We start from the raw sequence: 16385 nt of genomic DNA, 5'->3' as shown, positions 1-16385 counted from the left end.
CTTATCTCCAGCTCATCCTATCCCTTTTCTTCAAATAATTAAGGTAAGAATTCAACAATCCTTCTAGATAAGTTTATCTTCAACTTGGAGAAATCCACTTTAAATTCTTATTAATGTAGAAATAAAGGTTCTTGTAGTGTATTTGAGGAGGATTTGGTTGTGTTGAAGGGTTGGAAATATAGTTATAAATATGTATATGTGTTGTTATCCTTGCTGTTCAAGTTAATATCATACTCTTCTCCATGTATTTGAGGTCATTTGAATCATAGTTTAGTTATTGATGAAGTGTTGTAGTTGTTGAACGGTTTTGAGTGGTCTCTTAAGGTACCCTATGGCTGAAAATTGTGAAGTATAGTTGTTGTGATGGTGGTTGTGTTGTGAGTAGAGGAGAAGAGCTAGTAGTGTTGAATTGCCATTGTAGAATTGCCGTTGTGTTGTAAGCTTATGCACCCTAAGTGTTCGATAAAATGTCGTAGTGAATCCAATTCTTGCTTTATTGATTCGATTGTGATCCAAACCATTTATACAATGTAGATTATCATTCATAGAGTGTACGGGAACTCGTGAGCTATCTCTAGCCAATCAACAAAACTATGTTAAGGCTATCCCTTCTTTACTTTTGGCATGATCTATACGATACAAACGAAAAGAGCAAACGCACAACTTTCATAAATGCCTCTACTCACAAAACCACTAGGGGTGCCTATGTTCTTGATTCCCCGTATGTATTATTATTATATCTTTTATTCGTGGGTATCATAAAAATACGTAGTTGATAAAGTTTATCCGAAGATATTACGACATACCGAGAAATCTTATTAACTTACTTCTTATACATTGCATTCATTTATACATGCACATTAACCCATGGCCAAATGGCGTTATATATATATATATATATATATATATATATATATATATATATATATATATATGGGGTGTGAGGAAAGGTTATGGCGTTATATACGCATCACCACCTGATCAGCCGGTATACGTTGATGATTTCGCCCACAAAGGTCGAGATGATATGATGGGATGTCCTCAGAGGCTTGATGATATTATGTACCCATATACTTATGTATTCATACGCACATGCATGACATTATAAATGTTTCAGGATTCACAAAGCTATTTAAAATCACAGGTGAAATCCTTTACCCCATGTTTCGTTTATGTCTTTTGTGTACATCATGTCATGCCTTACATACTCGGTACATTATTCGTACTGACGCCCCTATTACTTGGAGCCTGTATTTCATGCCCGCAGGTGCAGGTAGACAGGCTAATGGTCCCCATTCTTAGGATCCTTGATCAACGAGAATTGGTGTGCTCCATTTGATCCGGAGCTGCCTTTGGGTTTTGGTATGATATGTTTGTATACATATATGGGTATGAAGGGGCCCAGTCTCATCCTTTACATGTTGTACACTCTATTAGAGATCTGTAGACAGTCATGTATAGTTGGATAGTATGTGGCCTTATCGGCTTCTAGTTTTGGATATATAGTTGTCTATAGCAGCCTTGTCGACTCCCCTACCGTATTCCGCATGTATATGTATATATGTCTTTTGCACATATTTTTCTCACGTATGTTATTCATGTTATTCAGTAGTTTATTGCCAGATATTATGCATGATCTATACTTATTCCATGTTTTATCTTAGACGTATGCTTAGGGGTGTTTGACAGCTAGGTTAAGGCACTTGTCATGGCCCATCGGTTTAGGTCGTGACAAAAGTGGTACCAGAGCAGTTCTGTCCTAGGGTTGTCTACAGACCGTGTATAGTAGAGTCTTGTTTATGAGTGTGTTGTGCACCACATTTATAAACAGGGGGCTACAGGACATATAGGATGTTATCCTCCCTTCTTATCTTAGATCGTGTGATATAAGGATTCATTTTCCTAACGATATGTTATGTTTTCATTGATGCCTCCGAAGGCTACAGCCGCCCAGAAGGGCAAATCCGTGGCTGTTGAGACTACTAGTCGAGCGCCACAAGTTACCAAGGATCGGAGAGACTCATAGTGAGATTCCATCTTAGACTTCACATACACCGCCCTCTCCAGAGAAGCTCCGAGGGGTACCAGCTCTAGCGCATGCCCCTGTACACCCAGCTCCTCAGCCAAATGCACATGTTCAGGAGATAAGAGATGTTATTCAACTTATGACTTAATTAGTAGCCGCACATGCTCGACGCCAAGATGTAGGTATTGGTCATATAGATAGGGCCATCAGTGCGAGGGTTCGTGATTTCATTAATTTGGACCCTCCGGTATTCACTGGAGCAGATCCAAACGAGGACCCTCATGTATTTATCAATAGGATGCAGAGGACTTTGAGGGTAATGAAGACCACTGAGACTGAGTCAGTTGAGCTAGCTTCCTATAGATTTCGAGATGTTGCAGTTAATTGGTGCGAGTCTTAGGAGTTATCCAGAGGTGAGGATGCCCCTCCAGTAGTATGGCAAGAGTTTACAGATGGTTTTCTTCGTCATTATTTGCCACCAGAGCTTAGATAGGCCAGAGTTGATAGGTTTCTGACCCTTCGGCAGGGTAATATGAGTGTCCGAGAGTACAACCTCTAGTTTGATTCTTTGGCTAGGTATGCTTCCACTATTGTAGCTAAGATGGAGGATCGAGTTCACCGGTTCGTGATGGGGTTGGAGCTGCACTTGCTTAATGACTGTATGTCGGTCTCACTTCAGCCAGGTACGGATATTTCTCGTATTCAGGCATACGCTCAGGGTGTAGAGGAGCCTAAGCAGAAGCAGAGGGCCGATCGTGAGCATGATAGGGGCCAGAGTAAGAGAGCGAGATCTTAAGGCCCTTATGGTGAGTTTCGAGGTGGTCAGAGATAGCAGTACCCGAGGTATCCATCCAATCATCGGCTAGTACACCCCCTAAGTTTGCCGGTAGGAGATTTGATCGTTCCACATATTCAGGGCCCATTCATAGTTCTAGGGCCTCTAGTTCTCAGTATAGGGGTGAGTCAAGTCAGATGAGGCTACTCTTGCCCCAATGTTCTCAATATGGTAAGCAAAATGCCAGGCAGTGCGTTGTGGGGTTGGGAGTTTGTTATACTTGTGGTTATCCAGGCCATGTTATGAAAGATTGTCCAACAAGAGGTGGTGCAGGTATAGTTCAGCCAGCGGGATATGTGGCTAGTTCGTCATCACCAGTACGCCCCCCAGGCAAGGTTCACAAGCACCAATCAGTCGTGGTAGAGGCAAAGGCAGGGGTGGGGCATCTAGCTCGAGCGATCCTCAGAACCACATTTATGAATTAGCAGGTCGACAGGATCATGAGTCGTCACATGATGTTGTTACAAGTATATTATCAGTCTCCTCATATTATGTATATGCATTAATTGATTTAGGTTCCACCTTATCGTATGTCACTCCGCTTGTTGCTAGTGAGTTTGGAATAGAAATTGAGTTGATTAGACCTTTTTAGGTATCTACACCTGTTGGGGATCCAGTGATAGCTTGACGGATATATAGAGATTTTATAGTAGTAGTTCATAGTCTCTCTACAGTAGCAGACCTGATTGAGTTAGATATGGTAGAATTTGATGTTATAATGGGTATGGATTGGTTGACTTCTTGTTATGCTAACGTTGATTGTAGATCAAAGATGGTTCGGTTCCAGTTTCTAAGGGAGCCTGTTTTGGAGTGGAAAGGTAATACGGCATCGCTGAGAGGTAGGTTTATTTCCCATCTCAAGGAAAGGAAAATGATCAGAACGGGCTATATTTATCACTTAGTTCGGGTAAAGGATGTGAAAGTAGAGTCACCAACCCTTCAGTATGTTCCTGTGGTTAATGAGTTTCCCGATGTTTTTCCGGATGAGCTTCCAGGCGTTCCACCAGAGCGATATATTGAGTTTGCTATTGACATATTACCAGATACTCAACCGATATCTATTCCTCCCTATATAATGGCACATGCAGAACTGAGAGAGTTGAAAGAACAACTGAGGGATTTGCTTGAAAAGGGCTTTATTAGACCTAGTACATCCCCGTGGGGAGCACTTGTATTATTTGTGAGAAAGAAAGATGGTTCCTTGCGGATATGTATTGATTACAGGCAGTTGAATAAGGCGAAGATCAAAAATAAGTACCCGCCCCCGAGGATTGATGATTTATTTGATCAGTTGCAGGGTGCCAAGTGTTTCTCGAAGATAGACTTGAGGTCTGGGTACCATCAGGTAAGGGTTAAAGAGAAAGATACTCCGAAGACAGCATTCAGGACCAGATATGGGCACTTTAAGTTTCGTGTTATGTCATTTAGTTTGACTAATGCCCCATCAGTATTCATGGACTTGATGAACAGTGTGTTCAGACCCTTTCTAGATCTATTCGTGATTGTATTTATCGATGATATATTGGTTTATTCCTGTTCAGAAGCTGAGCATGTAGATCATTTGCGTATTGTGCTCAAATGTCACAACCCAAACCTATGGGCAGCAACGGGCACCCGGTACCTTACTCAACTGAGTACCAATGTAACGTATCTTTTGTATCATACTATCATAGGTAAATGAGATGGAAAGGCTGCCGTGAGATAATTAAAATAAAACATGAGGGAATACTCGTCATAGGACGACCCAACATGTAATATAAACTTATACACATAACATAGGGGCCTATAAGACCAAAATGATCACTCGTACACTGAACATAGGCCGATAAGGCCATACAATCTTTCATTTACGTGACATATGTCTACAAGCCTCTAAGAGTAGATCAATACCATAAAGGTCGGGACAGGGCCCCGCCATACTAATCAGTACACGTCCAAATCATATTGACCAAATAAGCAACTCCGGAGCAAATGGAGCGCACCAACACCTTCCGCTGAGCTGCTAGCCTACTTGGAGGACTCTCGACCTGTCTATCGGGACCTGCGGGCATAAAACGCAGTGTCCCCAGGCAAAATGGACGTCAGTACAAATAATGTACCGAATATGTAAGGAATAAAAATCAGTAAATAATAGACGTGAGAGAAATATGGAGTAAAAGACTCAACATTTAATGTAGAATAGCTCTGTGAATCATTTAATATTTATATTTTTATGCATATGTGCATAAATGTCATATGATTCATAGGTATATGCGTACATAACATCATCAAGCCTCTGAGGGCATCCCATCATATCATCTCGGCCACTGTGGGAAAAATTATCAACATATACCAGTTGATCATGTGGTGGTGCGTATATAATGCCGTAACCTTTTTCCATATCCCATATACATATAATATACATATATACACGTATATAATGCCATATGGTCATGGGTCAATGTAAATGAATGCAATGCATGAGAATTACGTCAATAAAATCTCTCGGAATGTTATAAGACCATTATGCCTTTGATTAATATCATGAAATAAATTTTTTCAACTTACGTATTTTCTGAGACCCATGAATAGATGATAGAATAATAGGACACGTGGGGAATCAAGAACATAGGCACCTCTAGTATTTCTATGAATAGAGTCATTTATGAAAGTTGTGTATTTGCTCATTTCATTTGTATCGTATGGATCATGCCAAAAGGAAAGATGGGATAGCCTTAACATACCTGAGCCGATTCTCTTGACAATCCCTCTAATACACGCCAATTGCAACAAAACACGTAATGACGAGTCGAAATAGGGAAAAATCCGTATGATATTCTTGAGTAAGATTGCACCGTACTCCCTTAGAATCGCATATCCCATGTTGCTATAGTATCACGTCGTCTCGTATGAATTTTGTTGAAGCAATTTATGTTTTCATAGCAGATCCGTATGACATCTTTCCTAAATGAATGAATGAATTAGAAGGGTTCCTTATTATAGTGGTGTGGGCCCCACTTGATAAGGCTTACTTAGCCACCCAAAAATCTCCTAAAATGCCACCTATTTTCCTAAGCCAAGAGTCACTACTTGGTTTTGTTATCCAACCTCATGGGTTGCCACGTTGGGATCCCTTAATCTTATCCAAATAATTCACCCCTTTCCTTAATTAACTTATTAATCCTCCACTAATCCACTAATTAACGAATTACCCACATAATTAAGAATTATCTCAAATTACTTATAATACTACTCACTTTTAACACACTTTATACATTTGCTATTATGTTCATGTGGTACCTTGTATGGCACTAGTCCATAAATATGGGGTATTGTAGCTTGGACCGTATTTTATCTCCAAATGTCAAACTTCGACGAAATTCATTTTCTTCGATTTGCTTACCCTATCACCTTCACTAATTTACTCATCACTTGTTTGAAATAGCATAATGCTTATAATCTCAAAATAATCTCATTCCCGAACTTACATCGATTAACTTACGATGAAACTTTAACATACGAAAATACGGGATGTAACATCTCATTTCCGAGCTTCCATCAATTTACTTATGGCGTACTTTCATGTACGAAAATATGGTGTGTAACATCATTCCCCCTTTTGGAACATTCGTCCTCGAATGTTGACTGATGCACTTATCATTTTTATAACTTATGTCTTCCGACTACTTTAGTACTCTCCTTGCCATTTAGGCAACTGTTATGTGAATAATTCCAAAGGCCAGGGCATTCCCACCTTTAGGCCTCTTTCTCATACCGCGACTTGTGGTCGGAATCCTTTCAATCTCGTAACTGTTGCTACCTTCTATCATGCAGCCTGTACGACTCTGACCTTGTAAATGTGCCTATGCGACTCTTCTCTCCTTTTTCCTCTAGCTTTTAGCGAATCTCTTGTCCTCACTTTGTAAACATATACAGAGCTTGATAAGATGTCTCTCTGGGCATCTATAGGTATACTAAAGTTCTTCCCTCGGTACTTTATTGAACTTACGGATATTGCTATATCTTATTTCATAGGCTCGGTTATCCATTCGTATGACTTTACTGCATCTAGGTAGGTCATACTATACCATAACTCTTACCTCGATTTATTGTTACTGAGGTCTACTACCAAACTCCAGGTTACTTTCGTTGCTTATCCTATATGTATAAATCTAAGTCCTTTAATGCTTCCTCATTACTGTTCATCTTAAGAATGATGACCTAATCTCATCTCATACTTTATAACTTTTATCCATCCATTGTTGATTCACCTCAATATTGATCTACAATTTACCACTGATAACTTGACCTTTTATGTAATAATGCCGCTAGGGCTCATGTCTCATCCGGGAACATCTGAAATGATTAGACTGATTCACATGGGGCGATACCATGCTTTTATAACCGTATTTCATAGCATCCCAAAGTGATTCACCTTACGTGGGTATTTTAATCATGTACAATTCATGAAATCTCTTTTTTCAAATCATTACTTAAGCGAAGGCCCAAACGTCATCCTTTATCTATCATAATTATACCCTTATTCTACTACCAGGGCATCACTCCATCTCTTCTAGATGCTATTAGTCTTAGACTCTTTTGAGTTCATTCAGGCTATACTGAGCTTTCTATAACTTAGAGAAACCATTAGCTCTTTTGTTTTCATGGGCTTAATCCTGAGGACTTATCCATTCTCGTCACTTTCTCACTCGCCTTTCCTTATCCTTACTAATATCTTCCTAAAACCTTGTCGCTCTATCATACTTTAGCTTGCAATCTATACATATCTATTTATACTACTCGCAACCTTTCTTCAACTTGCTTGCACCATAAATTTCCTTATGTCATTCTAGAACATCAAGCGAGACATCACATCATCTCAAACTCTTCTTTACTCTTTTAACTAGACCTTTCGATACCTAGAAACCATAGGCTGGAAGATATGCCACCAATAACACTGTTATCACTCCTGGATGCTGAATCCCAATGCTTCTAGCCTCTATCTGAAGTATGGATTATTCACAACTTTTTGCACCTGAGTATCTCGTACGTTGTTCACCTTTACCTTACTTACCTTAAAAATCTCGCATCGTATCTTCTATATCTTTCATAACCTCCTTTTCACATAGGTATAATTCACATCCATGACTTGAAGCTCTATTATAATACTTGCACCTCTGGTGCATACACAATCCGATGGGAGCCCCATACTGACTTCTTATGAGGCTGGTACTCTTCTAATTGGCTTTCTCGTAGAGCAGTTATAGAATATGGTTGTTGTACTATCTCTCTTGTACCTCTGATATTAAGAGTGATTCTGCAATGTTCTCAACCGCGATTTCTATAATTTTCTGGGTCCAATTTTCAGACTCCTGATTTACTTGGTGGATGTAACTCTTTAGTTTTCTCTTCCTTCTGATCAGTATTTATGTAGGCTTAAGCTATCTTCCGATTTGTGGCTCCTGGTATTAGTTATTACTTTAGCCTTTCATGGGCACTATGGAATATCCATGATACAATCTTCTAACAATTCAATTCTTTATCTATGACCTAGACTCAATTCCTTCTTTTAACTTATACCGGAGTCTTCTATGGCTGTATGACTGTCAACATATATGCTGCATGGGTAATACTCTGAAATCTTAAGTGCGTTCATAACGTAACTAACTCTGGATCATTGATCAAATTATTCCTTTCGTTCCTTCTCAACTTTCTTTAAACGTAAGCTATTACTTTTCCTGGTCTTTCTGCCCCCTTGTTGCATGCATACTTAGCTTATCTTAGTTCCCACGCATGCCAAAATCTTCGTGCAACTCATATGGTCGCGAAAATTACTTTTGATTTTACTTTTCGTTCATTAGCCACAGTAGGTGCCACTTTCTTATGGAGTGCATACAATGTTGTAGTGAGATTGTTTTTACATGACCATTTCTCCTTCAAGTTACTATGTTTAGGTTGAGACCTTCTTCCTTATTTCTTTCATTGTAGTACTTAGGGAGGACCCTCTGACTTTTGTAAAGCTGCGAGCTTATCACATCGTATACTTGACGGAATTTTTGATGTCCTTCCTCACCTATAATTATCCGTAGTTATTTACCTCCACACCCTTGTGCTTGTAGGGTTGCTTCTAAACTAATGTTTTGACCGTCTTCCTAGTGGCACTATCTTTTATTTCCATAACCCTCATACGGTACCTTTAACTACCCCAACTCCTATCCGAATATTTCTCAAGGGTCACGATGCCATATATGTGAGACTGAATTCCCCATGTTCGGTTCACTATGTTTATCTTGCACGATCTGTTGATTTCTCTGTATTCTCTTGTCTAGCCATAACGAGGCTCTTCCTGAATCAACTACTAACTACTCGTTTGTCCATTCTCATATCTATATTCCGCGTAATCTCTCTTGGGTTATTTTCTTTGTATTAACTTACCTCTCGCACTAGCTCCTTATGTCTCAAGTGTTCATTCACATTTATTTATCAATAACATCCCGGGGGAAACCTTTACTACCTTTCCCCGACGTTGTACTTGCATAATGTTCTGGAATCGTAGCATATTTTGTAGGATTTGAATAAGTGCAATCTTATCTCTTCTCATTCTTATCGCATTCTTCCTTTATCATTCCATATTTACTAGAACCACTTAATTCTGACTTGATGCCACATCACTCCATATTCCCCCCTTTAGGGGAGTACTAAGATTTAGTGCTACGACGATCTACCTATAGATGTTTTACCTCTTCATCTTTGGCGTCTTTTCACATCATCGATGACCTTTAATTGCCTTGCGGAAATCCTTCTGTACCAAGGATAACAAAATTCCTTACTCACGAGGGTGATACCTAGTATAACCGGCACACATAGTCCCTTAAGCTTAACTTTGCTTACATTGCTTGATTTTAGGGAAACGTCTTCCTGAATGACCTTTAAAGGTATTCTTCTGTCGTCCATTCTATTTTCGCCGAAACACAATCTGTAAAAGTCTCATAATGCTGACTATTATCAAATCACTCAGTCCCTAATTTATTCTTAGTTTATCTTGTTTACCAGCCCATACTGATTTCTATTACTCTGGCGGTCTAACTTTTCCTTCTGGTAACCACGTTAGAGTCACGAACCTATTTCTCGAAATGAGGATATGACTTTATGGCCTATACTCTTTTGCTGTCTCAAGGTCTGTGACCTCTCATCTTTTCCTTCACTTGACTGTAGACTCTGTAATATTGTCATTCATATTTTTCTTTTCTACCGTTGTCATCCATGTATCACATCTTACTCATAATGCTTCATTATCTCTCTTCTTATTTCCCTACTAATGTTTTTGTCTATCGCTTTATTCTGAAATCTCCAACAAGACATTCTTTTGCTTTTAGCTCCCCTTGCTCCATCCACTGGGAGTTCGGGCTGCCTAACATTCTCTCTCTATTAGGGACGCGAGCCACACTGAGGTAATATTTATCCCTTCCAGGATTCCAATGCATGTCTTTGTAAAAAAAAATTTGAACACTCTAGTATTCGTATCTAGCTGTACTATTCTAGAATGCACCTCTGGGTGTCTCATAAGGAGATTCATTAGAACATTTGCAATACCCTTCGGAAGTGTCAACTAACGCAAACAATCCATCCATCATTTTTGGTTACTCTAACCCCAGCCGGATCCTGATATCCCGTCCTTCTTTTAAGCCATATCTGTTAGCTCCCATAGGGCATATCTGAGATGGGTGTGGCCGATTGTACATACATCTGTTATTATTGAAGGCAACTCTAAAGGCTTATATTTCTCTGCCTGAATTGTAAATACTGATAATCTTCATTGACTGGGCGCCTCGTACCCTTCTTCACCTTGCTTCTTTTATTTGTTGAAACTTGTATCTACCTTCTAAATCTCTCATTACTTTTCACTCTATGGGTGGATAGTATTCTTACCTTAAGGCTCTTTATCAAGAAGCTTACACTTCTTATTACCCACATGTTCTGCTGAAGATCTCACATTTACTCATCATAACCATGATGCAAAATCTAGTTCCTCTGACTTAACTCTTCCACGACCACATGCAATCTCTTACCAACTGTCTTTCTAGATGTACGCATCGTCGTATTATGAATAAGATAGAGTTTAGGAAATTGATTTCTTACAACTGAGCTCTACCACACGATCTAGAGTAAGAAGAAAGAGTGTCAGTCCTAAATGCTCTGTAGCCTCCTGCTTATAACTGTGGTGCACAACACACCCATAAATAAGACTCTACTAGACACGGCTTGTAGACTCCCTAGGACAGAACTGCTCTGATACCACTTCTGTCACGACCCAAACCTATGGGCTGCAACGAAAACCCGGTACCTTACTCAACCGAGTACGAACATAACATATCTTTTGTATCATACTATCATAGGTAAATTAGACGGAAAGGCTGCCGTGAGATAAATAAATAAAATATGAGGGAATACTCGTCATAGGACGACCCAACATGTAATGCAAACTTATACACATGACATACGGGCCTATAAGACCAAAATGATCACTCGTACACTGAACATAGGCCGATAAGGCCATACAATCTTTCATTTACTTGACATATGTCTACAAACCTCTAAGAGTAGATCAATACCATAAAGGTCGGGACAGGGCCGCGCCATACTAATCAATACACGTCCAAATCATACTGACCAAATAAGCAACTCCGGAGCAAATAGAGTGCACCAACACCTTCTGCTGATCTACTAGCCTACTTGGAGGACTCTCGACCTGTCTATCAGGACCTGCTGGCATAAAACACAGTGTCCCCAGGCAAAAGGGACGTCAGTACAAATAATGTTCACAATTTCACCTTTTACAATACCAATATTCATAATACCAATACCACCATTCACAGTACCAATATTCACAATAGCAATGTTCACAATACCGATGTTCACAATACCACTACCACCGTACTTTTAGCACGGAGTCCGATCACGACCTGACCAGCTAGGCTATCTCATTAGAGACATCAACCACAATTACTATCAATACCAATACCACCGTAATTTTAGCACGGAGACTGATCACGACCCGATCGGCTAGGCTATCTCATTAGAGACATCAACCACAACTACTATCAATACCAATACCACCGTAATTTTAGCATGGAGTCCAATCACGACCTGATCAACTAGGCTATCTCCTTAGAGACATCAACCACAATTAATATCAATACCAATACCACCGTAACTTTAGCACGGAGTCCGAACATGACCCGATCAGCTAGGCTATCTTCTTAGAGACATCAACTACAATTAATATCAATACCAATACCACCGTAATTTTAGCATGGAGTCCGATCACGACCCGATCGGCAAGGCTGTCTTACTCGAGACATCAACCTTTTTATATCCATCAATATCATCCCAATTAAGAGGAATAATTTAATCATATCAATCTCATCCCAAATAAGGGGAATAATTCACAAAAATAACATAGGTACAAATGTATTTACCTCATCATCTTTCACATTGTATGAATATCCACTAATATTTTCAACCAATAACAACAACAATATTCCCTTGGCTCTTTTGGCCATTCACAAGATTCTTTATTCAAGGCACGGTGGCCGTATTTGATATTCCGCACTTTCATCTCTTTCAAATTCAAATATCACCATCACATATCAACATATATACTATTCCGGAAATCACAACCTTAAGTTCATTATAAATGAACAATTTAAGCACAATAGATTTCTTTCCGAGAAATGGAGTAAAGTAATTGGCAATTGATGCGCAAGTTACAATCATCAACAAGTAACACACCATTTATTCTTGAAATACTTTTTTCCAAAAAGGGCAGTACACAGGTTCCACTCACAAATATGTAAGAATGCAAAACACATTGAAAATACTCACAAAGCATATCATTTGTTAGAATAGCCATATATGGGCATGACTTGAGTTCATAAGCCTTTCGGCAATTCTATTTTCGAAGTTAATTTGGAATAGTTGAATCAAGGCTCATTTCATAACATTTCTCATATCATTTCATTTTATGGGCACCATTGACCACGAGTATAACTTTCACTCTTGTCACGTTGGCCACACTTTATATCCTCAATTCATTTATTTCACTTCCAACCATCTTTATAGATTATCAACAATAATACATGTTCAATCCAAACTTTAGGTACACATATGAGAAATTAAGACTCTTAAGCATATATGGTTTTATCACACAATTTGGCATCATAACCTTCATTTGAAACACAACTCAAAGACATAGCATTTTAATTCACATATCATTCTTGAACACATTCCCAAAATATAACATAATGTGATAGGAACATTCGGAATATATTTTGAATACATAATTCTCGACACTTTGCTTATTCGGGACAATCTAATTTATTGGAACCAACTCGGAACATAGAATAAGGAACTTGAGACAACCATACTTGAAACTTACAGTAACATCATGGAATTTAATTCTAAGAGAGTAGTTTAGCCAATATACCTTGCTTTGAGCTTTTCTTAAATTACTACAATGTTCCGTAAAGTCTAGCAATCCCAATCTATTTTGAGACATAACAAAATTGAACCATAATTAGGAAGATATTCATGGTCTCGGCTCATTTGAGCATTTTATCAAACACTAGGTGTGCAAATTTAACTACAAGGTTCTTCTACAAGATTTCCTTCACTCCACATCCCAATCTTTACTTATTTGAGCTCAACAATCTTCTCACAAATCTTATTAGTACAAGCATGTATAAATAATACTCTTACACCCAAGAATCATACTCCCAATCACCCATCTTTTACCCCAAACTCGAAATTGAAAACAAGGCGTTTGAATCTTACCTCTTAGATGAAGATCTTGTGAGATTTCCTTGCTGGATTTCAAAGCTTGGGCAAGAGATTAATGAACAAAATACTTCATCTACTTTCTCTCTCTAGAACACTCTCACATCTCTCTAAAAAACCTCAGATGATTGCCCCAAAATAAGCCCCAAAGCCTATTTATCAAAATGGGGTCGGGTTATCAAAATAGAAAACTTAACCCTCCGAAATCAGGTCTGCGGTCGCATAACGGACCGCAGAATGGTTATGCGGGTCCCAAAATACACCGCAAAATCGGTGCCAAAACTTGGGCTATACTGGTCCATTCTGCGACCAGTTTGCGGTCGCATAACCACTTCTGCGATCGCATAATGGTCGCAGAATCGCATTCTTCCAGCCTTTGGTAATTTGGTCATAACTTCTGGTAGGAGTGTCCAAATGACAAACGGTTTGAAGAGTTGGAAACTAGACTCAAAGGGATTTAATTTGATAGGTATATCATCACATGAGTAGTTATAGTTTGGTAGAAGAATTCGTTTGAAGTAGGATCTTGTGCGAACTCACTTGAAACTTTATCCCATCATAAACTTTTCAACTTGCCTTAGCCTTAGGGATCTTCTTAGACCATAAACCATTCTTAACGCACCTCATACATATATTATCATGATAAATTGATATTCTTCTTATAATAGCCATTGTATGAATAAAAAATAATATAATTAGCGTACATTAATTTTCTTACTAGCGCTCAAGTACTTCGAAATTTTTCGGGTGTTACATTCTCCCCCACTTAAGAACATTCGTCCTCAAATGTTTTACAAGTCACTTCTAAGAATAGAGTTACCATCCTTTTATCTCCAACCACTATACATAGGCGCTTATGACCACATGGGTCTTATACTTCCCTTCCAAAATCTCAACTTACTTAGAGCCCTTAAAATTTGGCTATCTTTACAAATTCTTAAAAATTTCGACAGAGTTTCCCCTGTAACTGGGACTATCCACCTGTCAGAGAATTACAAAAATCAATCCTAAGAATATATGAATTACTCAATAATGCATCACAGTATATATCAACAACACCGATCTCAACATTAGGGCATTACATTAACAAAAGTGGTATCTTGACATGAACTACACATTTTTAAATCATAACACCTAGAAAGTACCTTTCAAATCAAAGCCAATTGCTATACAATCAAGCGAAAATATTTTCTTTCCACAACACTTTCAGCCTTCAAGGTGACCTTTTCGACTTACACACTTCTCCATAACACATTAACATAGGTAATCCCAACTTCCGGACTTATCTAACAAGGATGACAATTAGGTACCTCTCGTAAGCTAACTATCTATTAACTTCACCTCCAATAACCTCCACCGGAACGATATACAAAGGATTTGCAATTACCTCCTTAGACATAAAAACACGAAGCACCGTGTACACATAGGACAATAATAGGGAAACATCTTACTCATAGTTTGGCCTATTTCCTTCAAGATTTCATAAGGACTAATGTGACTACACATACTTTAGCTTCCTTAAAAATTCATCCAATATAATCATAGAGAAAATCTTGAGAATAACCTGTTCATTTTCTTCAACTCTAGATCCCTACGCCGAACACCCAAACTAAACCTTTGGCGACCTCCAACAATTAGTCTAAGATGTGCTAGTTTGAATATGACCATAAAACTTCCTATCCAATATATTTGATCACGGGATGATGCTCCTTCTTTGACATATTTGAACCGTCAACTCCCATATGTTACTATAAATATGAACAACAAAGTTCGAGATTGGCTAGAATTATTCAAGAATCCATCAGTGTGTTGAGCAAGGCATTTCAGGAGGTTATATCCTAAGTGTCACGACCCAAACCGATGGGCCGCGACGGGCACCCAATGCCTTCCTCAACTGAGTACCAACATAATGTATCTTTTCATATCATACTATCATAGATAACTGAGCTAGAGAGGCTTCCGTGAGACAAGTAGAATACAACATGAAATACCAACTTACACTTAAGACATACGGGCCTATAAGGCCAAAATGAGCACTCTTACACTGAACATAGGCCGACAAGTCCATACAATCTTTCATATATCTAACATCTGCCTACAAGCTTCTAAAAGTACATAAATATCAAAGGTCGGGACAGAGCCCCGCCATACCAATCAATACATGTCCTAATGATACTGACGAAATAGAAACTCCAGAGCAAAAGTGCACCAACATCTTCCGCGGAGCTGATAGCCTACTCGGAGGGCTCTCAACCTGTCTATCGGGACCTGCAGGCATGAAACACAGCATCCCCCGGCAAAGGGACGTCAGTACAAATAATGTACCGAGTATGTAAGGAATGAAAATCAGTAAATAATAGACATGAGAGAAACATGGAGTAAAAGACTCAACACATATGTATGAATAGCTCTGTAAATCATTTCATATTTATAATGCCATGCATATGCATATAAATGCCATACCATGCATAGGTATATGCGTTCATATCATCATCAAGCCTCTGAAGGCATCCCATCATATTATCTCGGCCACTGTGGGAAAATCATCAACATATACCAGCTGATCAGGTGGTGGTGCGTATATAACGCCATAACCTTTTCCCATATCCCATATACATATAACATACACGTATATAATACCATCTGGTCATGGGTCAATGTTCATGTATAAATGCATGAAATGCATAAGAATTACATTCATAAGATTTC

The sequence above is a fragment of the Nicotiana tomentosiformis genome, chromosome 1 (genome assembly GCF_000390325.3).
Source record: "Nicotiana tomentosiformis chromosome 1, ASM39032v3, whole genome shotgun sequence".
In the NCBI taxonomy this organism is placed as follows: Eukaryota; Viridiplantae; Streptophyta; class Magnoliopsida; order Solanales; family Solanaceae; genus Nicotiana; species Nicotiana tomentosiformis.
Note: the sequence above shows the minus strand (reverse complement) of the source record.